General features: G+C 46.1%; 1 long non-coding RNA gene across 1 annotated transcript in view; it reads left to right on the top strand.

Annotated features, from left to right (window-relative positions):
• Positions 1 to 349: 349 nt before the first annotated feature.
• Positions 350 to 25,912, top strand: part of LOC114812270 — a 57,608-nt gene continuing 32,045 nt past the window's right edge. The window contains exon 1 of the long non-coding RNA XR_003759930.1: positions 350 to 519. This is a non-coding gene — a long non-coding RNA (uncharacterized LOC114812270). The remainder of the gene's footprint in view (positions 520 to 25,912) is intronic.

Here is a 25,912-nt window from a genome sequence, read left to right as displayed (position 1 = left end):
ATGCATATATATATGCACACATATATATAAACAAATGACTCAGAAAACCCCAGAGAAGTGATAGACAACATATAGGGATTTGGCCTCTGGGGTCTCCCTTACTCCATATTTCTGCCGAGTGGCAGATCTCCCCTCTGGTCAGCCTGTAGCAGGTTGGGGAGACTCTCTCTTCCCTGGAAGTCTTTTGGGGTCTTTGGCTGTCAGTCATCACCAAGCATCCAGTTAAGTCCCCTTCCTGGCCCATGTGACTATCAGATTTCCAGGGAACCAGAACAGTGGGCCATGTCATCTGCAGCCTTCTCTGGTCTCCATAGCAACTGCTGCCCCCCTTCCCTCGGGATGCCATTCTCCTCTCCTGAATGTCATTGCTGCCGGGCCCTGCCTCACCTGGCCCCATTCAGGCAGAGAGTTCCCCTAACAAACTCCCTTTTCAACCAAAATGGCTCTCAGGTCAGTGAGCTGGTGATTCAGCCAACAGAGATGTGGATGCCAGACACCCAGACAACCTTGATGATGCGGGTACTACCTTTTAAAAAAAATGATATTTGTTAAGCATTTATTATTAATCAATCATATTTATTGAGCACTTTTTATATTTACTAAGCTCTAGGAGCCCCTCTCAGGGTCACACATGGAGAGTTTCCAGTACTCTACCAGTCTCGACTATGGGAGGAAGAGTAAAGCAAAGTCCTATCCATTCCATTTGTAGCTTGGGCAGTGTCTACCGAGTGGAAGGTAATCTGCTACAAGTCAAAACTCACCTGTACTGGGCAGCAGCAGCATGGGGGAGAGTTGAGGGTGGAGACTCAAGTTTACTGTGCAGGAGGAGGCAGTGGTAAACCATTTCAGGATTTTTACCAAGAACACTCTACCAGCATGATTGCATGTGGAGATGGGCTGTTCTAGGAGAGATGTGTCCATGGCATCGACAGCAAAAGACAGTACAACAACAAGCGCTTGGGAGAGTTCAGTCCAACAGAGTCGATAGAAACGTTCCCTGCCCCCTATGAGCTTAGAGTCTAGTGGACTGCCAGGCACTTTACTAAGAGCTGGGTTAGATACAAGCTAATCAGGTTAGACACAGTTCATATCCGCTATGGGGCTTACAGTCTTAATCCCCATTTTACAGATGAGGTAATTGAGGCACATTGAAGTGAAGGGACTTGCCCGAGGTCACAAAGCAGAGAGGTGGCCAAGTCCTGATTAGAACCCAGTTCATCTGACTCTCAGGCCCATGTTTTATTCCCTAGGCCATGTTGCTTCTATCTTGGGCTTACTGGTCATGCGCATAACCTGGTTCCTCTTTCTGTAATTTCTTTTATGGCACGACCATCCTTCCCGTCTCTCAGGCCCACAATCTCGGTGTCATCCTTGACTCGTCTCTCTCGTTCACCCCACACATCCTATCCGTTACCGAGACCTGCCAGTTTCACCTTTACAATATCGCCAAGATCCGCCCAAACGGCTACCTTACTATTACGGGCTCTCGTTATATCCCGGCTAGACTACTGTGTCAGCCTTCTCTCTGATCTCCCTTCCTCCTCTCTCGCCCTGCTCCAGTCTATTCTTCACTCCGCTGCCCGGCTCATCATCCTGCAGAAATGATCTGGGCATGTCACTCCCCTTCTTAAACAACTCCAGTGGTTGCCTATCGACCTCCGCTCCAAACAAAAACTCCTCACTCTAGGCTTCAAGGCTCTACGTCACCTTGCCCCTTCCTACCTCTCCTCCCTTCTCTCTTTCTACTGCCCACCCCGCACGCTCCACTCCTCTGCCTCCCACCTCCTCACCGTCCCCCGGTCTCGCCTATCCCGCCGTCGACCCCTGGCCCACGTCCTCCCGCGGTCCCGGAATGCCCTCCCTCCTCACCTCCGCCAAACTGATTCTCTTCCCCTCTTCAAAACCCTACTTAAAACTCACTTCCTCCAAGAGGCCTTCCCAGACTGAGCTCCCCTTCTCCCTCTACTCCCTCTACCACCCCCCCTTCACCTCTCCGCAGCTTAACCCTCTTTTCCCCCCATTTCCCTGCTCCTCCCCCTCTCCCTTCCCATCCCCTCAGCACCGTACTCGTCCGCTCAACTGTATATATTTTCATCACCCTATTTATTTTGTTAATGAAATGTACATCACCTTGATTCTATTTAGTTGCCATTGCTTTTACGAGATATTCTTCCCCTCGACTCTATTTATTGCCATTGTTCTTGTCTGTCCGTCTCCCCCGATTAGACCGTAAGCCCGTCAAACGGTAGGGACTGCCTCTGTTGCCGACTTGTTCATTCCAAGCGCTTAGTACAGTGCTCTGCACATAGTAAGCGCTCAATAAATACTATTGAATGAATGAATGAATTTTAATGTCTGTCTCCCCAGCTAGACTGAAGGCTCTTTGAAAGCAGAGATGTTGCTACCAATTATATTGTATTGTAGTCTCTTAGCACAGTGCTCTGCACACAGTAAGTGCCCAGTAAATATAGTTGATGGATTATTACAATAATGTTCTATATACCATTTTACAGAAGTTTGCCCATATCCAGAGCATTTCTCCAGTGGGATCCTTGACTGCCCAACACACGCTTTGCTCCAGGTTGACTGCGTTTATCTCCCAGATCTCCGCAAACACAGGCACCACTTCCAAGCTGTGAAACTCAGCAATGGGGGCCTAGGTAGAGGGAGGCTGGAGACTGAAAATAAATATACGGTGGACAGGAGACAGACAAGCTGCAAACAGTATTGCCAAGGATAAAACCAGATGACTGACTACCCTAGCAGACAAAGCAATGTACTCCCACTGTGTGACAAACCCTGTACCCACACACGCAAACACTCACACCCTTTACCTCCAACCCAATCCTGCCTGAAAATTAACAATCTAATCCTTCCAGCCACCTTTGTCTGAAACCTCTCCAGTTGATAACCACATCTCAAACTTGCAAACTAGTACAAAAACAACCCAGTCCACCCCTCCTCTGCCAAGATCCTGGCTGGCCTCCTCCTTCTGTGAGAAATCAATCAATCAATCAGTGGTATTTATTGAGTGCTTACTGGGTGCAGGGCACTGCACTCCAGAGAGTAAATTCAGCAGAGTTGGTAGAGACCTCTGTACACAACGAGCTTACAGTTTAGAGGGAGGAGACAGGTATTAATCTAACAAATAATTGATGAAAATGTACATGAGCTGGGAGCACAGCCGAGCCTCTTCCGTCCTGGGATTAGAATCTCTGAAGGAGGTGGAGCTGTTCTCTGGAGGGTCCAGGGATAGGGTTCCATTAGGGCAGTGGATCTGAGAGCAGCAAGCTCTCTTCTCCCAGAGATGAACAAGTGGCCTTGCTTTGTTCTGTGCCTGGGGAAGGAGAAAGCTGTTCACTCCAGGGGTCACTCCAGGGACTCTTGGTTTAGTTTTCTGCTCTCTCCCCTTTGGGCACATTTGATTGACTCTGGGCGCCAGCTCAGATCATCATCCATATTCATCAGGGCAGTGGGCTCAGACACTTGCTGGGCTGGCTGCAGCTCGAGCTGATCTTGGGAGTGGCCAGAACATCCAGTTAAAGCTGGACAGGTCAAGTCCAGTTCCCTCTTCTGACCATTTTCCCTTAGAATCAGCCATCATTTCAGCGCAGACACTTCAGAGGCTCCAAAACTCTGAGAGGCCTCATTTCCTCAGCCAGCCCTCCATCCCAGGGCTCTCCAGGACTGGAAAGAGAGAGCCTGGGGAGAGAGAGCCAGCAGCCTGACACTTCCTCTCTTAGCTTCCTCCCTTCCTCTACTCGCTAGTTCGGCCAACTTCCTGGCCTCTCCCGGCAGAGCCAGGGGATTCTGGGAAGGGTCGCAGAAGCATATGATCTGAAAAGTCTCTCCCATCTTTTGAGCTGCCCCTAAACTCTCCATCTTCTTGACACTGTGCAACTGGAGTCTTCTCGGGCAAGTCACGTAACTTCTCAGTGCCTCAGTTTCCTCATCTGTAAAATGAGGATTAATGCCTGTTCTTCCCCTTTAGACTGCGGGATGGGGTTTATATCTATTCTGAATATCTGGTATCTACTCCATTCATAGGACAGGCCTTGGTACATAATAAATGCTTAATGATGCCATAGTAACTATTTTTAAATTATTATCATTAGTAATAATAATTATAGTAGGATCAGCAATCTCTGAGAGTGCGTCTGGTTTTTTTGGTCACAGAGAGTTTTTTTTCTTTTGAGACAATGCAAGCCTCAGAAGCTTTCACACCTATGAGTTCATTTATCTGTCCAAAAGCAGCAGGGAGGTCAGGAGCGGCAGGGGTTATTCTCAGCATTTTATGGTTGAGGAAGCCCGAAACCCAAAGAGATTAAGGGCCTCGCCTAAGATCACTTAGCAAGGACAGAAACTCAGCTGGGATGAGAACCCATGTCGGGACAATTGCCAAAACTCATTCTTGTCCCAGCCAAGTGGAGTCCAATAAATTGACTCCATGCGTGGAGTCATGCGTAGACCCAATCTGACTCCGCTAAGTGGGAACCCCATTATCTACCCCAATGCTTAGTACAGTGTTTGGCACATCATAAGTGCTTAACAAATACCACAGTTATTATTATCATTACTAAATGGTAGGGTGGATTCAAGGAAATTGTGTTGGACACAGTTCCTGTCCCACATAGGGAACACAGTCTTAATCCCCATTTTACAGATGAGGTATCTGAGGCCCAGAGAAGTGAAATGTCTTGCCTAAGGTCACACAGCAGACAAGTGGCAGAGTTGGGATTAGAATCAAGGTCCTTCTGACTCCCAGGTCCATGCTCTAGCCACTAGGCCATGCTTTTATTGAGGACATACCTGTTGTAATGCACTATACTAGGTGCTTGGGAGGTACAACATAAGGAACCTGTAAACAATCAATTATATTTATTGAGGGCTTACCTTATGCAGAGCACCATACTAAGTTCTTTGGAGAGTACAATATAATAGATTTGGTAGACACATTCCCTGCCCACAAGGAGCTTACAGTTTAGAGGAGGGGTTGACAAAATAATGACAGATATTCCATTCTGGGACTGAATAGGACTCTGTATTCCCTCCCCTCCACACCTCAAACTACAAGACCTTGCTACCTCAAGAGGTGAAGGCCAAAGATGGTGAGAACTGGGGCAGGCTGGTGGGGAGGGGATAGGGCTACTTTCCTAGCAAGTTCTCAAAAGCAGAGTTTTAAACAGTATCCCCTTACTGTGAACACCTCCCAGGTCCCCATGAGTATGAGTGTAGCTTCTGATCCAGGGAACTCAGCAGCCAGAACTGAGGTGCACAGAGGCCGGGAACTGAAAATCAAAACAGAGAACTTTAAAGCTTCCAGTGATGTACAACTTACCAGATTGGAGACCATCCAGCTGAAAACCAGTCTGGTATGAAACCGGATGAATGGCCACCCTCAAGAAGACCTAGAAGTCAGATGGCACCTGGAAGAGTCCTTTGGAGAGGGGAATTATGGCCCAGTGAGTGACATTCAAAACCCTGTCCATCAACAATGAATCTTCCCAAAGAGCAGTCCTGCATCTCCTGATGTGGTTGCATTTCTCCATTGTCCCTCCAGTCAGTGTGGGAACTTTACTAGAAGCCTAGTCTTCCAAAAGTCCATCTCTTCCTAGCAGCCTTTGCTGCTTCTGGATTGCCTGCATAGGAAGTGAACAGCACTGGCCACGTAGACTCAGGAGGAAAACACTGTGCCTCATTCTCTTCTTTCTTGCCATCAACTTCTTGCTCACGTCCTCTCTCCTGACTGGAACTCCCCCCACTCCTTCACATCCCATCTACCAACTCTGTTGTACTATACTTTTCCCAAATGCCTAGTAAGGTTCTAAGCATAAAATAACTTCTCAATAAATACTGTCGATTGATTGATTTAGAAAATACTATCCTCTTCATCTTCAAAGCTCTTCTGAAAACCAAATCTCCTCCGAGGGGCCTTCCCTGATTAAACTCTCAATATCCTCACCCTATTTCCTCTTCTATTGTCACTTCAATACTTCTGGATGACTTAAGAACTTGAATCTCCACCCCTAAATGCAAGGGTATTCACCTCTCCATCCCCAGGTAGCATTTATATACACATCTTTTTTCCTTGGTTGTTCCCCCGTCTGTAATTTATTTTAGCGTTTTCCTTCCTCACTAGACTTTAAGCTCCTCGACTGTAAGCATCATGGTTACTTACTTTGTTGTACTCTCCCAAATGCTTAGTACAGTCCTCTGCCCACAGTAAGTGTTCATTCAGTACTACTAAGTGATTGATTGAACAACAGCATGGGGCGGCTCTCTCTGGGAGTTTTCAGGGAATTCCTTGATCAGCTTTCTGCCCTATGGGGAGAAGGGAATCAGGTTGTGTTTTGGGGGTGTTGGGGCTTTGGAAGTGTAGCTGCTGTCTGTTGTCATTGTTACACTGAATAATTAAAACTCTTTACCCAGGCAAACTCACAATGCTCCTTTTCTCTCAGAGGCTGGCGATGATAAATGTTGTCGTATCCTTGCTCCAATTCTGCCTCTCTCCCCTCCCCCAATGTATTGCCATTTTCAAAATCATTTTATTGTGTGTATTTTTCTTCTTTTAATTACAGCCACACAATTTAGACCAATTTTAATAAATAATAAAAAAGGAAGAGCGTAAAGGCTGCAAATCTAGTTCCTCCTTGTTTTTAGAAAGCTCTTTGAGGCATCACTGTGGCAGAGTGAAGGATGTTTTTATTATTAAGAATAGAGCTGGCTAGGGCTCTGTGATTATTCCTGGCTTGCACCTTATCTTTTTCCCAATATGACTCCTGCTTTAATTGAACCTTTCAGGTCCAGGGGAGACGTATAAAATAATGCCTTCTAAATGGGCACAGTCACTCTCTGGTTCTTTCCCCCTCCCCCACTTCTGGACTTTGTTACAAATTGGTTTTCCCATGGGTGATCTCAGGAGGATACCCAAATCCTGCAGAGTGTAAAGTTCATTGAGGCCAGGGAATGTGTCTACCTAGTCTATTGTAATCTCCCCAAGCATTTAGTACAGAGTTCTGCACACAGCAAATGCTCAATAAATACTATTAATTATTCAATTGACTGGAGTACAAGCCAGTGACTAGAAAAAAGGGGTTAGGCAGAGAGAAGTCAATTCCTGCCTCATCACCTCCTAACACTCTCCCCTGCCCTGTTTTCACTAGTTTACTCACCCATTTTATTCCTTATTTCCTAAACATTTCCAGGATCCTGTGGAATTTCCCCTCCAGCCACAACCAGCTGAATTCCAGCTGAAGAAACATTCTCCAAGGGTCATTACACCTATCTCCCCCCTCTCCCCGCAGACCCCTCCAGGCAGAACTGCAGTGAGGCTGATCTCAAATGGTCAGAAGCAATGTCCTCATGACTTGAGAAGGAAAGCAGAGAGGTAGGGATGAAAAGCAGTGTGGCCTAGTGGAAAGAGTGCTTTCCTGGAAGTCAGAAAACCCAAGTTCTTATCCCAGAACCTCTACTTGACAGGGGTTTGACCTTGAGTAAGCAGCTTGCCTTCTCTGTGCCTCTGTTTCTTCTTCTGTATAATGGAGACTAAATACACGTTCCCGCTCCCTTACAGACCATGACCCCCGTGTGGGACAGTGTCTGTGTATGACCTTATTATTCTCTACTGATCAAAGTGCTTGGCACAGAGTTAGAGCTTAACAAATATCACAGTTACTATTGTATTGTGCTTTCCCAAGCACTTCAAACAGTGCTATACACACAGCAGTGCTCAATAAATGCCAGTGATTGATGCAATGCCTGATGGGGGAGAGGAGACCATACAAAGAGTGTACTAAACCCCTAATGGATCCTTGTTCCAGTCCCACCCCATCTTATTCCCTCCTTAGGGGTCCATGCATTGAGGCTGAATCTCTCCTCCAAATTGGAGCCCAAACGAAGAGAAGCTGAGTCCCTGATCACCACCAAGCCACTGGAAGACTTCGTACCTTATCAAAAAACTTGCCCCCTCCCTTCTTCCCTCCCTAACCGCCATCTTCAACTACTCACACTCCAGTGGCCTCTTCCCTTCTGTTTTCCAGCATGCCCATGTTTCCCCTATCCTAAAAGAAACCCTTCCTCGCAGAAATCTAACAATAACTATGTTTTCTGTTAAATACTTACTGTAAACCAAGCAATATACTAAGTGCTGGGGTAGATATAAGATGATCAGGTCAGACACCATCCTTATCCCACATGGGGCTTATAGTCTGAGCATATGGGAGAACGGGTGTTGAATCCCCATGTCAGAGAAGAGGATCCCGAGGCAAAGAAGCAGCATGGCCTAGTGAAAGGTGCACCAAGTTGGGAGTCAGAGGACCTGGGTTCTAATGCTGGCTCAGCTACCTGTATGCTGTGAGAATTTGGGCAAGTCACTTCATTATCAAATTCAATTCAATTCAGAAATCGATCCTATTCCCCCACAAAGACCTCTGATCTTTTGACCCCACTCAATTTTTCTAAAGACATCGGGCCTCATTTACTCTCCATACCCAAGCTACCTTCCCTTGACCATCAAATTGATGATCTCAACACTGTCCTCTCTACTGAATTTAGTTCACTCTCTCCCCTATCCCTTCACCGGCATCATGCCACTAACTCTTCACAGTCTGTTTCCTTCACTCCGGTGCACAAGCCACTGAGTCCTGCTGGCAGAAATCCAATTATCAGGCTGTCCTCATCCACTTCGAGTTCATCCTTTCATGCATTAGTTCTGCCCTCTCCAATGCCTGGTAACATTATTTCTCCATCCTTATTGACTCCCATGCCTGTTGCCCTCACCAGTTGTTTCAAACATATAAACATATAATTCCCTTCTAAAACCCTCTGTCCCCCCATCTCTTGCCCCAACAACCTGGCCAAGACTTGACTGAGAAATTTGAAAACGTAAGGTGTGATTTCAATAAAATTTCCCCTACTCCATCCCAGTCTCTCCCCACTCCTGCCCCTTCTTCAATTCTCCCATCTTCCTCAGCAGTATCTGTAGAGGACATCTCCTGACTCCTCTTATGATCCACCTCCTCCACCTGTGTCTCCTATCCCTTCACACCTTATCAAAAAACTTGCCCCCTCCTTCCCTCCCTAACTACCATCTTCAACTGTTCACTCTCCCATGGCCTCTTCCTCTCTGCTTTCAGACATGCCCATGTTTCCCCTATCATAGAAGAAGCCCTTCCTCGAACCCATGTCTCCCTCCATCTCACTACTACTTTTCCTCTCCCAACTCCTTGAGCAAGTTTTCTGCACTTGCTGTCTCAACTTCCTCTCCTCCAGTTCTCTCCTTGACCTCCAATCTGGATTCCATCCCCTTCATTCCACAGAAACTTCCCTCTTAAAGGCCACTAGTGATCTCCTTCTTGACAAATCCAACTGCCTCTACTTCATCCTCATCCTCTTCTATCTCTCAGCTGCTTTTGACACTGTAAACCACATCCTTCTCCTGGAAACATTTTCCAATCATTCAATAGTATTCAATAGTATTTATTGAGCGCTTACTATGTGCAGAGCACTGTACTAAGCGCTTGAGATGAACAAGTCGGCAACAGATAGAGACAGTCCCTGACGTTTGACGGGCTTACAGTCTAATCGGGGGAGATGGACAGACAAGAACAATGGCAATAAACAGCGTCAAGGGGAAGAACATCTCATAAAAACAATGGCAACTAAATAGAATCAAGGCGATGTACAATTCATTAACAAAATAAATAGGGTAACGAAAATATATACAGTTGAGCGGACGAGCACAGTGCTGAGGGGATGGGAAGGGAGAGGTGGAGGAGCAGAGGGAAAAGGGGAAAATGAGGCTTTAGCTGCGGAGAGGTAAAGGGGGGATAGCAGAGGGAGTAGAGGGGGAAGAGGAGCTCAGTCTGGGAACGCCTCTTGGAGGAGGTGATTTTTAAGTAGGGTTTTGAAGAGGGAAAGAGAATCAGTTTGGCGGAGGTGAGGAAGGAGGGCGTTCCAGGACCGCGGGAGGATGTGACCCAGGGGTCGACGGCGGGATAGGCGAGACCGAGGGACGGTGAGGAGGTGGGCGGCAGAGGAGCGGAGCGTGCAGGGTGGGCGGTAGAGAGAAGGGAGGAGAGGTAGGAAGGGGCAAGGTGATGGAGATCCTTGAAGCCTAGAGTGAGGAGTTTTTGTTTGGAGCGGAGGTCGATAGGCAACCACTGGAGTTGTTTAAGAAGGGGAGTGACATGCCCAGATCGTTTCTGCAGGAAGATGAGCCGGGCAGCGGAGTGAAGAATAGACTGGAGCGGGGCGAGAGAGGAGGAAGGGAGGTCAGAGAGAAGGCTGACACAGTAGTCTAGCCGGGATATAACGAGAGCCCGTAATAGTAAGGTAGCCATTTGGGTGGAGAGGAAAGGGCGGATCTTGGCGATATTGTAGAGGTGAAACCGGCAGGTCTTGGTAACGGATAGGATGTGTGGGGTGAACGAGAGGGACGAGTCAAGGATGACACCGAGATTGTGGGCCCGAGAGACGGGAAGGATGGTCGTGCCATCCACGGTGATAGAGAAGTCTGGGAGCGGACCGGGTTTGGGAGGGAAGATGAGGAGCTCAGTCTTGCTCATGTTGAGTTTTAGGTGGCGGGCCGACATCCAGGTGGAGACGTCCCGGAGGCAGGAGGAGATGCGAGCCTGAAGGGAGGGGGAGAGGACAGGGGCGGAGATGTAGATCTGCGTGTCATCTGCGTAGAGATGGTAGTCAAAGCCGTGAGAGCGAATGAGTTCACCGAGGGAGTGAGTGTAAATGGAGAACAGAAGAGGGCCAAGAACTGACCCTTGAGGAACTCCAACAGTTAAAGGATGGGAGGGGGAGGAGGCTCCAGTGAAGGAGACCGAGAATGACCGGCCAGAGAGGTAAGAGGAGAACCAGGAGAGGACAGAGTCCGTGAAGCCAAGGTGAGATAAGGTATGGAGGAGGAGGGGATGGTCGACAGTGTCAAAGGCAGCAGAGAGGTCAAGGAGGATCAGAATGGAGTAGGAGCCATTGGATTTGGCAAGAAGGAGGTCATGGGTGACCTTAGAGAGAGCAATCATGACTTCACTGATACCATCCTCTCCTGGTTCTCCTCCTATCTCTCTCACCACTCCTTCTAAGTCTCAATCAATCAATGGTATGGATAAATCAAGGGCCTGGGAGTCAGAAGGACCTGGTTCTAATTCTGGCCCCACTATGTGAACTTGGGCAAGTCACTTAATTCCTCTATGCCTTAATTACCTCATCTGTAAAATGGGGAGTAAGACTGTGAGCCTCATGTGAGACAGGGCTTGTGTCCAACCTGATTAGCTTTTGCCTACCAGTGCTTAGAACAGTGTTTGACACATAGTAAGCACTTAAATACCATCATCATTGTCAAATTTGTTTCAGAGCATCCTCTTCTGCCTCCTACCCTCTGTATGTGGGAGTGTCTCAAGGTTCAGTTGAGAACGCCCTTCTATTTCCCATCTTCTACACCCATTCTCTTAGAGAACTCATTCACTTCTTTGGCTTCAACTACCTCCTCAATGAAGATGATTCCCAAATCTGTGTCTACAGCCCTGATCTCTCTCTCTCTCTCTCTCTCTGCAGTCTTGCATTTCCTGCCATCAAGACATCTCTACTTGGATGTCCTGCTGTCACCTCACACCTAACACATCTAAAGCAGAATTCCTTATCTTACCACACAAACTCTGTCCTTCCCCTGCCTTTCCCATCACTGTAGACAGCACCACCATCCTTCCTGTCTCACAAGTCCATAACCTCTAGGCTTCAAGGCTCTCCATCACCTTGCCCCTTCCTACCTCTCCTCCCTTCTCTCTTTCTACCGCCCACCCCGCACGCTCCGCTCCTCCGCCGCCCACCTCCTCACCGTCCCTCGGTCTCGCCTATCCCGCCGTCGACCCCTGGGTCACGTCCTCCCGCGGTCCTGGAACGCCCTCCCTCCTCACCTCCGCCAAACTGATTCTCTTTCCCTCTTCAAAACCCTACTTAAAAATCACCTCCTCCAAGAGGCGTTCCCAGACTGAGCTCCTCTTTCCCCTCTACTCCCTCTGCCATCCCCCCTTTACCTCTCCGCAGCTAAAGCCTCATTTTCCCCTTTTCCCTCTGCTCCTCCACCTCTCCCTTCCCATCCCCACAGCACTGTACTCGTCTGCTCAACTGTATATATTTTCATTACCCTTTTTATTTTGTTAATGAATTGTACATCGCCTTGATTCTATTTAGTTGCCATTGTTTTTACGAGATGTTCTTCCCCTTGACGCTGTTTATTGCCATTGTTCTTGTCTGTCCGTCTCCACCGATTAGACTGTAAGCCCGTCAAACGGCAGGGACTGTCTCTATCTGTTGCCGACTTGTTCATCCCAAGCGCTTAGTACAGTGCTCTGCACATAGTAAGCGCTCAATAAATACTATTGAATGAATGAATGAATGAACCTCAGAATCATTTATGACTCCTCTTTTTCATTCAACCCATGTACTCAATCCATTACTAAATCCTGTCAGTTCAACCTTCACAAGATGCTAAAAGCAGATGCTAAAAGCAGAGAAGCAGTGTGGCTTAATGGAAAGAGCACAGGCTTGGATGTCAGAGGTTGTGAGTTCTCATCCTTGCTCTGCCACTTGTGAGCTGTGTGACTTTGGACAAGTCTTTGAGCTTTTCTGTGTCTCAGTTCCCAGATCTATAAAATGGGGATTAAGCCCCACATGGGACAACCTGATTACCTTGCATCTATACAAGCGCTTAGAACAGTGCTTGACACATAATAAGCGCTTAACAAATACCGTCATTATTATTATTAATAATAATAAAATCTGCTCTATCCTCTCCATCCAAACAGCAACCATCTTAATCCAATCACTTATCCTATCCCACCTTGATTACTGTATCAGACTTCTTGCTGACTTCCTTGGCTCCTGTCTCTCCCCACTCCAGTCTATACATACTTCACTCTGCTGCCCAGACCATTTTTCTACAAAAACATTCAAGCGATGTTCTCCCACTCCTCAAGAACCTCTAGTGGTTGTCCATGCACCTCTGCATCACACAGAAGCTCCTTACCATCGACTTTAATGCACTCAATCACCTTGGCCCCTCCTTCCTCACCTCACTATTCTCCTACCACAACCCAGCCTGCACACTTTGCTCCTCTAATGCTAACCTTCTCACTCTAATAATAATAATAATAATGTTGGTATTTGTTAAGCGCTTACTATGTGCCGAGCACTGTTCTAAGCGCTGGGGTAGACATAGGGGAATCAGGTTGTCCCACGTGGGGCTCACAGTCTTAATCCCCATTTTACAGATGAGGGAACTGAGACACAGAGAAGTTAAGTGACTTGCCCACAGTCACACAGCCGACAAGTGGCAGAGCTGGGATTCGAACTCATGAGCCCTGACTCCAAAGCCCATGCTCTTTCTACCTCAGTGCCATCTATCTCACAGATAACCTCTTGCCCGCACCCTGCCTCTAGCCTGGAATGCCCTCTTTTCACATCCAACAAACAATTTCTCTCCTCCACTTCAAAGCCTTAGTGAAGGCATAACTTCTCCAAGAGGCCTTCCCAAATTAAGCCCTTTTTTCCTTGCTTTCCACTCTCTTCTGTGTCACCCTGACTTGCTCCCTTTATTCATTCAATCATATTTATTGAGCTCTTACTGCATTCAGAGCACTGAACTAAACACTTGGGAGAGTACAATAAAACAATGAGAAGACACATTCCCTGCCCACAGTGAGCTTACAATCTAGTCCTATTCCTTTAAAACTTACATATTATTCCCCTGTCCTTTACTCAGTCCCCCTCCCAGCCCTATGGCACTTATGAACTTATCTGTAATTTTATTTATTTATTTTAATGTCATCTTCCCCTTCTAGACTGTAAACTCATTGTGTGCAGGTAACATGTCTGTTATACTGTTATTTGGTACCTTCCCAAGCAGTTAGTATGGTACTCTGCACACAGTAAGCACTGAATAAATATGACTGACTGCCTGACTGACTGACTATCAACTATCATCTCTAGGTGGATGATTCCCAAATCTACATCTCCAGTCCTGATCTCTCTCCTTCTCTGCAGACTCATATTTCCTCCTGCCTTCAGGAAATCTCTCCTTGGATGTCACCCTGGAACCTCAAACTGAACATGTTCAAAACAGAACTCTTATCTTCCCACCCAAATCCTGTCTGCCCCCTGACTTTGCCATCACTGTAGACAGCACTACCATCCTCCCTATCTCACAAGTCTGTAAACTTGGCATTTTTCTTGACTCATCTCTCTCATTCAACCCACACATTCAGTCTGCCACCAGATACTGTTGGTTCAACCTTCTCACCATCACTAAAACCCACCCTTTCTTTTCCATCCCAACTGCTGCCACATTAATCCAAGCATTTATCCTATTTCACCTTGATCATTGCATCAGCCTCCTTGCTGACCCTCCTGCCTCCTATCCTCCTATCTCTTCCCACTCCAGTTCATACTTCACCTTGCTGGCCAGATCATTTTTCTACAAAACTCTTTCGTCCATGTTTCCCCACTTCTCAGGAACCTCTAGTAGTTGCCCATCCACCTCTGCCTCAAGCAGAAATTCCTTACCATCGGCTTTAAAGCACTCAATCACCTTGCCCCCTCATACCTTACCTCTCTGATTTCTTACTACAACTTAGCTCTTACATTTTCCTCCTCTATTACCAATCTATTCACTGTACCTCAAACTCATCTATCTTTTCACTGACCTCTTGCCCATGTCCTGCGTCTGGCCTGGAATTCCCACCCTCTTCATATCCAACAGATGATCACTCTCTTCACCTTCAAAATCTTATTAAAGCACATCTCCAAGAGGCCTTTTCTGACTAAGCCCTCATTTCCTCTTCTCCCACTCCCTTCTGCATTGACTTGCACTAGGATTTTCAGCATTTTTTCACCCCTCCCTCAACCCCACAACACTTACGTATATGTCCACATGTATTTATTTGTGTCAATGTCTGTCTTACTCTCTAGGCTGTAAGCCTGTAAGTGGGTAGGGAATGTGTCTATCAACTCTGCTGTATTGACATCTCCTAAGCTCTGCACACAGTAAATGTTCAATTAATCTGATTGATTAATTGATTCACTGGGCCTCAGTTACCTCATCTGTAAAATGGGGATTAAGAATGATCCCCATGTGGGACATGGACTGTGTCCAACCTGATTTTCTTGTATCTACTCTGACACTTAATACAATGACTGTCTTATAGTGAGCACTTCAAAATATCATTAAAATAAAAAGAGAGTGAGAAGAGAAGTGACTTTCTCAAGGTCACACAGGAGGCAAGTGGTGGAGTCAGAATTAGAACTCAGGTCCACTGAAGAGGACTCTATGTTGTTCTCTCCCTGTTCCCACCCAGAGACGCCCTCTTGTGCAGAGATGTGGGGAGAATCTGATTGGTTTCTGACTCCTAGAAGCACAGCCTGGTAGGTGAGGCGGGGGTTGGCACAACTACAAAGCCTTAAAGCATGAGGGCAGAGCCATGACGCCTGAACTCTTGTACGTTACCAAGATTTCTGACCACAGTATGGGGGAAGCAGAACGATCAAAGTTTCTGGAAATAGGTGGATAACTTCCTGAAGAAGGAAGAGGATTTAAATAGGATTTGGAGGGGATGGATGTGGTCTGGTCAATCACTCAGTCGATCATCTTTATTGAGCCCTTACTGTGTGCAGAACACTGAATTAAGCACTAGGGTCAAGAAAAGTGGGAAGGCATTTCAGCCCATTTTACTCTCCCAAGCCACATCTCTTCTCAGTCAACAGAGGTGAGTGGTGAGAGTGTCAATCAATCAATCAATCAATCAATGATATTCACTGATCACTGGACTAGCTTGTAGACGCTATTGGCAAACATGAATAGTGAACTCTTCCATTGCTACTGGGATCTGAGAGACAGCCTTTGCTGACAATGGGATTTCCAGGTAGGGCTAAATTTCTAGCTGCAAGGGTGGATGCCGATACATCAATCTATTAATCAAGTAAAGGTATTTATTGAGCACTTAGTCTGTGCAGAGCACTGAACTAAGCACTTGGGAGAATACAGTAGAGTAAGCAGACATAACCCCTGAACTCAAAGAGTTTACAGTCTAGGGGGAGAGGCAGACACTAAAACAAATTACACATAGGGGAAGCAGCAGAGTAGAAGAATATGGACATGAACTGTCATGGGGATAGGGTTGTAGGGTGAATACTCAGGTGCTTGGGCATCCGGACCCAAGTGTATGGATGACTCATTAAGGAGGGAAGTAGTGTGAGTAGATGAGAAATGACTTAGGGAAGGTTTCTTGGAGGAGATGGGATTTTAGTAGGACTTCAAAGATGGGGAGAGCCGTTGGCTGACAGATATGAAACAGAAGGGAGTTCCAGGCAGGATGAAGGACATGAACAAGAGATCAATGCTGTGAAAGATGATATCAAGTCCCAGTGAGTAGGTTGGTGACAGAGTAGCGAAGTGTGTGGGTTGGGTTTTAGTAGGAGATCAGCAAGGTTGGTGGAGGGAGGGGGGGAGAGAGGTGATTGAGTATCTTAAAGCCAAAGGTAAGGAGTTTCTGCTTAATAGGGAGATGGATGGACTGCCATGATATCTGGAGTAACCTCATCCTGAAACAGATGTGTGCACATATCAACTTCCCTGCCCATCTGTCTTTTGGAGAATCAGGCTCCTCTCTTCTTTTTCTCCAGAGCTGGCTCCAAGCCAGGCTCTCCAAAGAGTAGAATTGACCACTGGAGTCCAGTCAGGACAGGGAAATCAAGCTTTGACTAATTTATAGCAGAGATAGAATTGGCCCATCCACAATTGAGGGTCAGCTATTCCTAGGTTAGACTCATTTAGGCACGAGGTGTGGCTTCCTAAAGGAAGCATTGATCTGGGAATCTGGACACTAAAAAGCATCACATGTGGATAGAGTTGGTCTGAGCGTCAGAAGACCTAGGTTCTAATCCCGGCTCCGCCACTTGCCTGCTGGGTGACCTTGAACAAGTCACTTCACTTCTCTTTGTCTCAGTTCCTTCATCTGTAAAATGAGGGATTCAACGCCCATTTTCCCTCCCCCTTAGACTGTGAGTCCCGTGTGGGACAGGGACTGTGTCTGACCTGATTATCTTGCATTTACCTAGTACAGAGCTTGGCATTTAGTCAGTGCTTCAAAATACCACCATTGTTCTTGCTGTGTATCCTTGGGCAAACCACTTAACCTCTCTGGGCCTGTTTCCTAGATTATAGGCTCTGTTTCTAAAACATGTGGTGAGAGAAAATGAGATTATAGACGGGAAGAGAAAGGGTTTCTCAGAAGAAAAGTGTTCCTTGAAAGGAAGGCAGCATTGATATTGTCTCTTTTGAGCAATCACCTGCCAGGGTCTCAGCAGGAAGCCTGAAGTGGATGCCTTTGTCCTCACCAGCAGGGGTCACCGTGGTCCCAGGGGGTGGCAGGGATCCAGTTGCCCTTCCGGTGGTCTGCTGCCTTTGTGAAGTCTGCGGAACATTCCCAGCGCTCCTTGAGTGCCAGAACTTTCCAGCTCCTAACGTCAAGGAGCAGAAAGAAGTGGGGAAAAAGGAATTGGAATTCCATCAGATGCTAACAGAGGCAGTTCCTCTACTCCCCTGCTCCTTTGTTCCATTCAATCAATATGTAATTAAGCTTAAATCCCAGTTTAACAATTTCCAGGGTTGAAAAGAACGGCCTTGTGCAGGGGGCTTGGAGGGGGGCCTGCTTCACCCACCAGGGCCTCATTGGATCTTCGTTCCCATTCACTCCTGCTGCCAGGGTATGAAGAATTCACAGCCAGTCCCTCTGCTTGCGGGGGGGCGGTGGAGGTTCAAGGTTCCAGAAATTGGGCTTGCCAGGTGGGGAGAAAGCTGGGCCTAGCCACTGTGATTCCCAGGTCAGTGGATGGTAGACCCATGGGCCCATAGGAAGTTTTAACTCCCAGAGAACCAAGCCCTGGTAGGGATCTGGAGAAGCTGGAGAAAGGGAGAAGCCAGAGATGCCCTTCAGACTCAGGCTGAACCCCGAAGAAGTTGACACATAGGCGGCAGTTATGGACAGCCACACTGGAGTGCCACTGATGGCATGCAGTGGGAGGAAGAAGAACCATTGGCCCAAGGACTGCATTGTGGACCCCCAAATCCAGGGAATCCACCTCCTCCTCCCCACTCTCCTACCTCTGACTCCACCCCCATGGATTACCCACTGGGGGCAAGGGTAATCGCTAGGCAGGAGATCCTACTTCAGCCAAGAAGGATCCTAAATCTGGCCTAACCTCTCTTTCTACCAGGCCACCTTGTCTCCTAAGACTTCTTCCTAAGATGTTTTCCTGCATTATGGCACTGGTCTCAGAAGACTCTCATCCTGGACAGTTTTCTCCACAGCAGTAATAGAAAAAAGTAGTGGTAGAAAGCTCACTGTGGGCAGGGAATGTATCCGTTTCTTGTTATATTGCACTCTTCCAAATGCTTAGTTCAGTGTTCTGCACAAAGTAAGAGCTCAATAAATATGATTGAATGAATAGTAGTAGTAGCAGCAGCAGAAATAGCAATGTAGACGTACTACTAGTAATAGTAGTAATATAATAGGACTAGTAGCAGCAGCATCAGTATTAGTAGTGAAGTAATATTTATTCAGTCGTATTTATTTATTGAGCACTTCCTGGGTGCAGAGCCCTATACTAAGCGCTTGGAAAATACAATTCAGCAACAAATAGAGACAATTGCTACCCAACAGTGGGCTCACAGTTTAGAAGAGGGGAGACAGACAACAAAACAAAACAGGTACCACTGTATGTATCATGATGAAATCACTGAATGAGGTGAGTATACAGCTACTAGTCACAGCAGCAGCTGCGGTAGTAGTAATAGTAATAATAATATAGTAGTACTAACAGCAGCATTGGTAGTAGTAGTAGTAACTTAGTAGTCCTAGTAGCAGCAGCAGTAGTAATAGCAGTAGTAATAATAGTAGTACTGGCTCAGTGGAAAGAGCCTGGGTTTGGGAGCCAGAGGTCATGGGTTTGAATCCCGACTCTTCCCCTTGTCAGCTGTATGACTGTGGACAAGTCACTTCACTTCTCTGTGCCTCAATTCCCTCATATGTAAAAGAGGGATGAAGACTGTGAGCCTCACGTGGGACAAACTCATTCCCCTGTATCTACCCCAGCACTTAGAACAGTGCTCTGCACGTAGTAAGCACTTAACAAATACCAACATTATTATTAGTGCTAGTAGCAGCAGTAGTATTAGAAGTAATGTAGTAGTACTTGTAGCAGCTGCAGCAGGAGTATATTAATGTTATAGTACCTTGTGCAGAGTACTATAATAAATGTTTGGGAAAGTACAATATCACAGTAATAATAGTAGTACTAGTAGCAGCGGTAGTATTAGTAAAAATATAGTAGTTCTAGTAACAGCAGTAGCAGTAAAAATAGTAGTACTATTAGCAGCAGTAGTATTAGTAGTAATATAGTAGTACTAGTAGCAGTTGCAGTAGGAGTATAGTAGTGCTATATTACCTTGTGCAGAGTACTATATTAAATATTTGGGAAAGTACAATATAACAGTAATAATAGTAATACTGGTAGCCGCAGTAATATTAGTAGTAATATAGTAGCCCTAGTGGCAGTTACAGTAGTAATAATAAGAGTACTAGTAGCAGCAGTAGTATTAGTAGTAATATAGTAGTCCCAGTTGCAGCTGCAATAGTAATAGTAGTAGAAATAATAGTAGCACTAGCAGCAGCACTAATATTAGTAGTAATATAGTAATCCTGGTAGCAGCTGCAGCAGGAGTGTAGTAGTGTTATATAGCCGTGTGCAGAGTGCTCTACTAAATGTTTGGGAAAGTACAATATAACAGTAATAATAGTACTAGTAGCAGCAGTAATTTAGTAGTCCTAGTAGCAGCTGCAGTATAGTAGAATAGTATTCTTCCCCTTGACTCTATTTATTGCCATTGTTCTTGTCTGCCTGTCTCCCCCGATTAGACTGTAAGCCTGTCAAAGGGCAGGGACTGTCTCTATCTGTTGCCGATTTGTACATTCCAAGCGCTTAGTACAGTGCTCTGCACATAGTAAGTGCTCAATAAATACTATTGAATGAATGAATGAATGAATATAGTAGTGTTAGTAGCAGCAGCAGTACTATAGTAGTACTAGCAACATTACTAGTAGAAGAGGTAGTAATAATAATAACAGTACTAGCAGTAGCAGAAGCAGCAGCAGTAGTAGAAATAGTAGTAGTAATAGCCGAACTACTAGCAGCAGTATAAATCAATCAATCGATGTTATTTATTGCACTCTTACCGTGTGCAGAGTATTGCTCTAAATGTTAGGGAAGTACAATACAGCAGGAATAATAGTAGTACTAGTAGCAGCAGTAGTATTAGTAGTAATATAGTAGTCCTAGTAGCAGCTGCAGTAGGAGTACAGTAGTCCCAGCAGCAGCAGTACTCTAGGAGTAGTAGCAACAGTAGTAGTAGAAGTAGTAGTAATAACGGTACTAGTAGCAGCAGTAGTAGAAATAGTAGTAGTAATAGCAGTATAGTACTAGCAGCAGTATAAATCAAGCACTGTCATTTATTGAATGCTTACAGTGTACAGAGTACTATACTAAATGTTTGGGAAAGTACAATATAACAATAAGAATGGTACTACCTATAGCAGCAGTAGTATTAGTAGTAATATAGTAGTCCTAGTAGCAGGAGCAGCAGTACTCTAGGAATACTAGTACTAGCAACAGTAGTAGTAGAAGTAGTAGTAATAACAGGACTAGTAGTAGCAGAAGCAGCAGCAATAGTAGAAGTAGTAGTAGTAATTACCGAACTACTAGCAGCAGTATAAATCAATCAATCGTTGTTATTTATTGAATGCTTACCATGTGTACTGTGCTAAATGTGTGGGAAAGTATAATATAGTAATAATAGTAGTACTGCAGCAGTAGTATTAGTAGTAATATAGTAGTCCTAGTAGCAGCAGCAGCGGTACTCTAGGAGTACTAGCAACAGTGTGGCTTAGTGGAAAGAGCACGGGCTTTGGAGTCAGAGGTCATGAGTTCGAATCCCAGCTCTTTCACTTGTCAGCTGTGTGACTGTGGGCAGGTCACTTAACTTCTCTGTGCCTCAGTTACCTCATCTGTCAAATGGGGAATAAGACTGTGAGTCCCACGTGGGACAACCTGATTGCCCTGTGTCTACCCTAGCACTTAGAACAGTGCTCTGCACATAGTAAGCGCTTAACAAATACCAACATTATTATTATTAGAAATAGTAGTAATAACAGGACTAGTAGTAGCAGAAGCAGCAGCTTAGTAGAAGTAGTAGTAATAGCCAAACTACTAGCAGCAGTATAAATCAATCGATGTTATTTATTGAATGCTTACCGTGAGCAGAGTGCTTTAGTAAATGTTTGGAAAAGTATAATATAACAGAGTGGGTAGACATGTTCCCTGCCCCAAAGCAGCAGCAGCAGTAGTAATAATTTTAATAATTATGGTATTGCTTAAGCAATTACTACATACCGGGCACTGTACAAAGCGCTGGGGCAGATACAAGCAAATTGGACTGGACACAGTCCCTGTACTACATGGGACTCACAGTCTCAATCTCCATATTACAGATGAGGTAACTGAGGCACAGAGAAGTGAAATGACTTGCCCAAGGACACACAGCAAGTAATAGAGTCAGGATTAGAACCCAGGACCTTGACTCCCACGCCCATGCTCTATCCGCTACACCATGCTGCTTCTCTTATTACTAGTAGTAGTAGTAGAAAGGGTATTGCGTATCTGTTGGGTGTATTACTCAGAAAAGTCCAAGTAATGTTCCCTGCCCATAAAAAGTTTCCACTCATTAATGGGAGAGACAGAAATTCAGATGAATATGGTAGAGAGTAGGAAACAGCAGTATAGAACAGCAGCATGGCCTGATGAAGAGACCATAAGATTGAGAGTCAGAGGACCTGGGCTCCAACACACTTGCTTGCTGGGGGAACTTGGGCAAGTTGCTTCACTTCTCTGAACCTCAGTTTCCTCATCTGTAAAATGAAGATTCACTACCCATTCTTCCCCAATCTAAGGTTCTGAGCTGCACTGTGGGACAGGCACTGGTCCGACCTGCTTCCAATGTATCTACCCCAGTTCTTAGTAGTCTGCTTGGTTCATAGTAAGCCCTTATCAAATGCCACAGTTATCATTAATAGGTTCTGTGGCTTCCCGTATAAGGTTCTCATGATGTCTTCATGTTACGTGGCATAACGTGTAATGTACATAACGTCATGAATGTCTTTTGTTTCTGGCTCAGCGAATGGAAGACTGGTACCTCCGCACCCCATTAGTTTCTCCCCCGGCTCCTACATCTCCCCTTTCCTAATAAGAGCCCAGTTTTCCAGTCTCCCCTTTGACAGGCTGAGGGATAACAAAGGCCAAGTTGGGGCTGGGGGGCTGGGGGGGGGTGCTGGTGGTGGGCTCAGGGGAGGGAGAATGGGGGCCACTTTATTCTCCCAGTCAGACATTCTTCTCTGGCATCCCCAGTTACTCAAGGCTCTCCCTCACAAAATTCCCATCCCCTTTTCTTTCCCCCACAACCTTCCAAAAGGATCCCAGCACTGAATTTGAGAAACCCCAGAATGGGTCCCCACCCAATAACAGGGGCTGAGCTCCCCATCCTGGTCACTAGCCTCCAGCCCCGGGCTTCCTGGAAGGAGTTAGGAAGGGGGATTTTTTTTTCCCCTTGTTAAACGACAATTTAGAGAGATGATTTGAGCCATTTCTCATCTTAAGAGCATCTCGCTGCACTAAATCTGGATTAAAAAAGAAAATAAAGGAGGCCTGCTTTTAATAAGCCCCATCGTGGCAGGGCCGAAGCACACCCAGGCTGATTAAGCATCAAGGAGCCTCTCGCTGCCTTGGGGAAATCTGATTACTGCCTTCTCCTGGGCCCATATTTCCTAAACAAATCGGTGACTCGCAGTCGTGGATGCTGAACATTCAAAGCATTTTCCATAAATATTTTAAACATGCCTGGAGATACAAATCTCCAAGAACGACCGGTTGTGCTGGGGTGGGGGCTGAGTCGGTGTCCGTCAGACTTCCATCTGGACCCTCGAATGGAGGGACGCTCCAGAAGAGAAAGAGAAGACTTGTACTTCTCAGGGTACCAGAGGTCATTTTGTCCATCTCCCCGCTTGTAGGCAAGATCACACCTAAAGCAGACCAGCCTGGTGACTCTATGTGTCCTGCAAGAGAGAGGGGCAACTGGCTTCCCAGAGAGATCTGGGGAGGTAGATTCCAACCTCCTATTCATTCAATCATATTTATTGAGCATTTACTGTGTGTAGAGCACTGTACTAAGTGCTTGGAATGTACAATTTGGCAACAGATAGAGACAATCCCTTCCCAACAATAGGCTCACAGTCTAGTAACTGCTGTGGTGTTTGTTAAGCGCTACTATGGACCTTCACTTCTGTAAGCGCTGGGATAGATATAATATAAGCCTCTCTGCAGAAACTCAGTAAGTAGCAAAATGGGTGGGCATACACTTCTCTTCCTCTTCTGTTCCTCCTTGATTTTGAAAAGTAAAGTGCACGAAAGAAAGGAGTTGGCAGAGAGAAGTATTAATAATAATGATGATGATGATGATGATGATGAAGGTGATAATATTTGTTAAGCATTTCCTATGTGCCAAACACTGGGGTAGATACAGAGAAGCAGATTGGACCCAGTCCCTCTCGCACATAGGGTTCACAGTCAAAGGAAGAAGAATAATAAGTATTTAGCTCCCGTTGAGGAATCTGAGGCCCAGAGAAGTTAAATGACTTACCCAAGGCCACACAGCAAGAAAAGGGCAGACCAGGGATTAGAACCCAGGTCTCTGACGCTTAAACCCATGCTCGTTCCACTAGGTCACGCTGCTTCTCCAAAAGGACAACCTGATGAGCTTGAATCTACTCTGGTGCTTTGTATAATGCTTGTCTCATAGTAAGTATTTAACAGGTACCATCATCATCATCATCATCATCATCACAACCCAGAGAACCATCCAGCCCCTGGATGACTGAATGAACCTTGCCAGGCTGGGCTGGTGTCAGAGTCTGTGACCTGCAGTATAGCTCCTGATTAGAGAAGTCATTTGCCTCTGAACAAACTTAGTTCTCTCCAAACCAAACCTTTGCCCCTGAGTCATTTCTGGTCTATCATCTCCTGCCCAGATTGCACCAACCTCTCCTGATGATTTATGGGCCTGGGCAGTGGCCTTCTTTGGGAGAAAGGGAAGTTCAGAGTAAATTAGAAAGGAAGGACCACAAGCTGATACTGGGGTTGGAAGGAAGACCTTTTAAGGTCCATTTTCAGGCTGGGACTGGCCTGCCAAGCTTGGGTTGGGCCCCAGGACAGCTGGGCCAGTGACTCTAACAGTTTCCAGGTCAGCCTGGCAGACCGCACTTCCTCCCAGAGACTGTGGCTAGAGGTTCAGCTTTTGTGAATTCACCAGGGAAGCTGCCCCCTTCTCCCCATGGGGACCACTTTCTCCAAGGTCTCCAACAACACCCCTCCTTAGCAAATCAACAGACTCTATCTAGATCCCAATACCTCATGGATGCCTCTGACACTATGGCCTGCCCCCTTCTCCCGGAAACACTACCTTACTTTGGCTTCACTGACACTACCCTCTCCTGGTTCTCCTCCTACCTCTCTGGCCGCTCCTTCTCAGTCTCCTCTGTCAGGTTTTCCTCAGCCTCCAACTCTTGAACTCCCTCAAAGCTCACTTCTGGGTTCTTTTCCATTTTTCAATCTACACTCACTCCCTTGGTGAGCTCATCTGCTCCAATGGCTTCAACTACCACCACTATGCAGATAACTCCCAAATCTACATCTCCAGCCCTGTCCTCTCTCCTCTGCAGCCTCACAGCTCCTCTTGCCTCCAGGATGTGTCTTCATGGATATCCCACCGGCACCTCAAGCTCAACATGTTCAAAACTGAAGCCCTCATCTTCCCTCCTAAATCCTCTTCTCTACTAACTTTTCCCATTACACTGGAAAACACCACCATCCTCCCATTCTCTCAATCTCATAACCCTGGTGTTATCCTTGGCTCCAAATTTCCTTTCCACCTAAAAGGCTACCACACTGTTCCAGGCACTTACTGTATCCCACCTTGATTACATCAGCCTCCTCACTGAATTCCTTGCCTCCTATCTCTTCCCTTCTGCACACATCACTCTTCAAAAAAGTTATTATCCATCCAACTTCACATTATATCACACAGAACCTCTTGATAATTGGCTTCAAGGCATTCATTTAGCTTTCTCACTCTTAATTTATCCACTCTCTTCTCCCACTACACTCCAGGTTGCATTTTCCATTCCTCTTGAGCTAACCTACTCACTGGGCCTCATCCTCATCTCTCCCAGTATGGACCTCTTCCTCTCATCCTCCCCATTGCCCAGAACGCCCTCTTTTTTCATATCTGACAATACTCAGGTCTCTCCATCTCCAATCCCCTTCTGAAATCACACCTCCTCCAGGAGGTCTTCCCCCTCTAATTTCTAATCTCTCCACCTCTTATCCCAACTGCCACATGAGCACTTCTGGATCACCCAAGCACAAGCAAGTCACTGTAGAACTGATGTATATACTTTATATACTCTTTGGCTTCCTTCTATATATTACTTTATTGTCAGTCTCGCCGTGTAGATTGTAAGCTCTTTGAGGGCAGGGATCATATTTACCATTCTTATTGTACTTTCCAAGTGCTTTGAATGCTTGGACCACAGTAGACAGTCAATAATTGATGGATGGATTATTGATTTGTTGGTAAGTAATGCAGTCAACTCCTTGTTCCTTCCCAGCTGCCTGCAGACCCAGGCCCTTGGGTTTCCTGTCCCCTTGCTTTCCACCCTAATTTCACTCCCAGTTCCCCCACAAC

The sequence above is a fragment of the Ornithorhynchus anatinus genome, chromosome 5 (assembly GCF_004115215.2).
Source record: "Ornithorhynchus anatinus isolate Pmale09 chromosome 5, mOrnAna1.pri.v4, whole genome shotgun sequence".
In the NCBI taxonomy this organism is placed as follows: domain Eukaryota; kingdom Metazoa; phylum Chordata; class Mammalia; order Monotremata; family Ornithorhynchidae; genus Ornithorhynchus; species Ornithorhynchus anatinus.
This window is presented reverse-complemented; position numbering and strand designations above follow the sequence as displayed.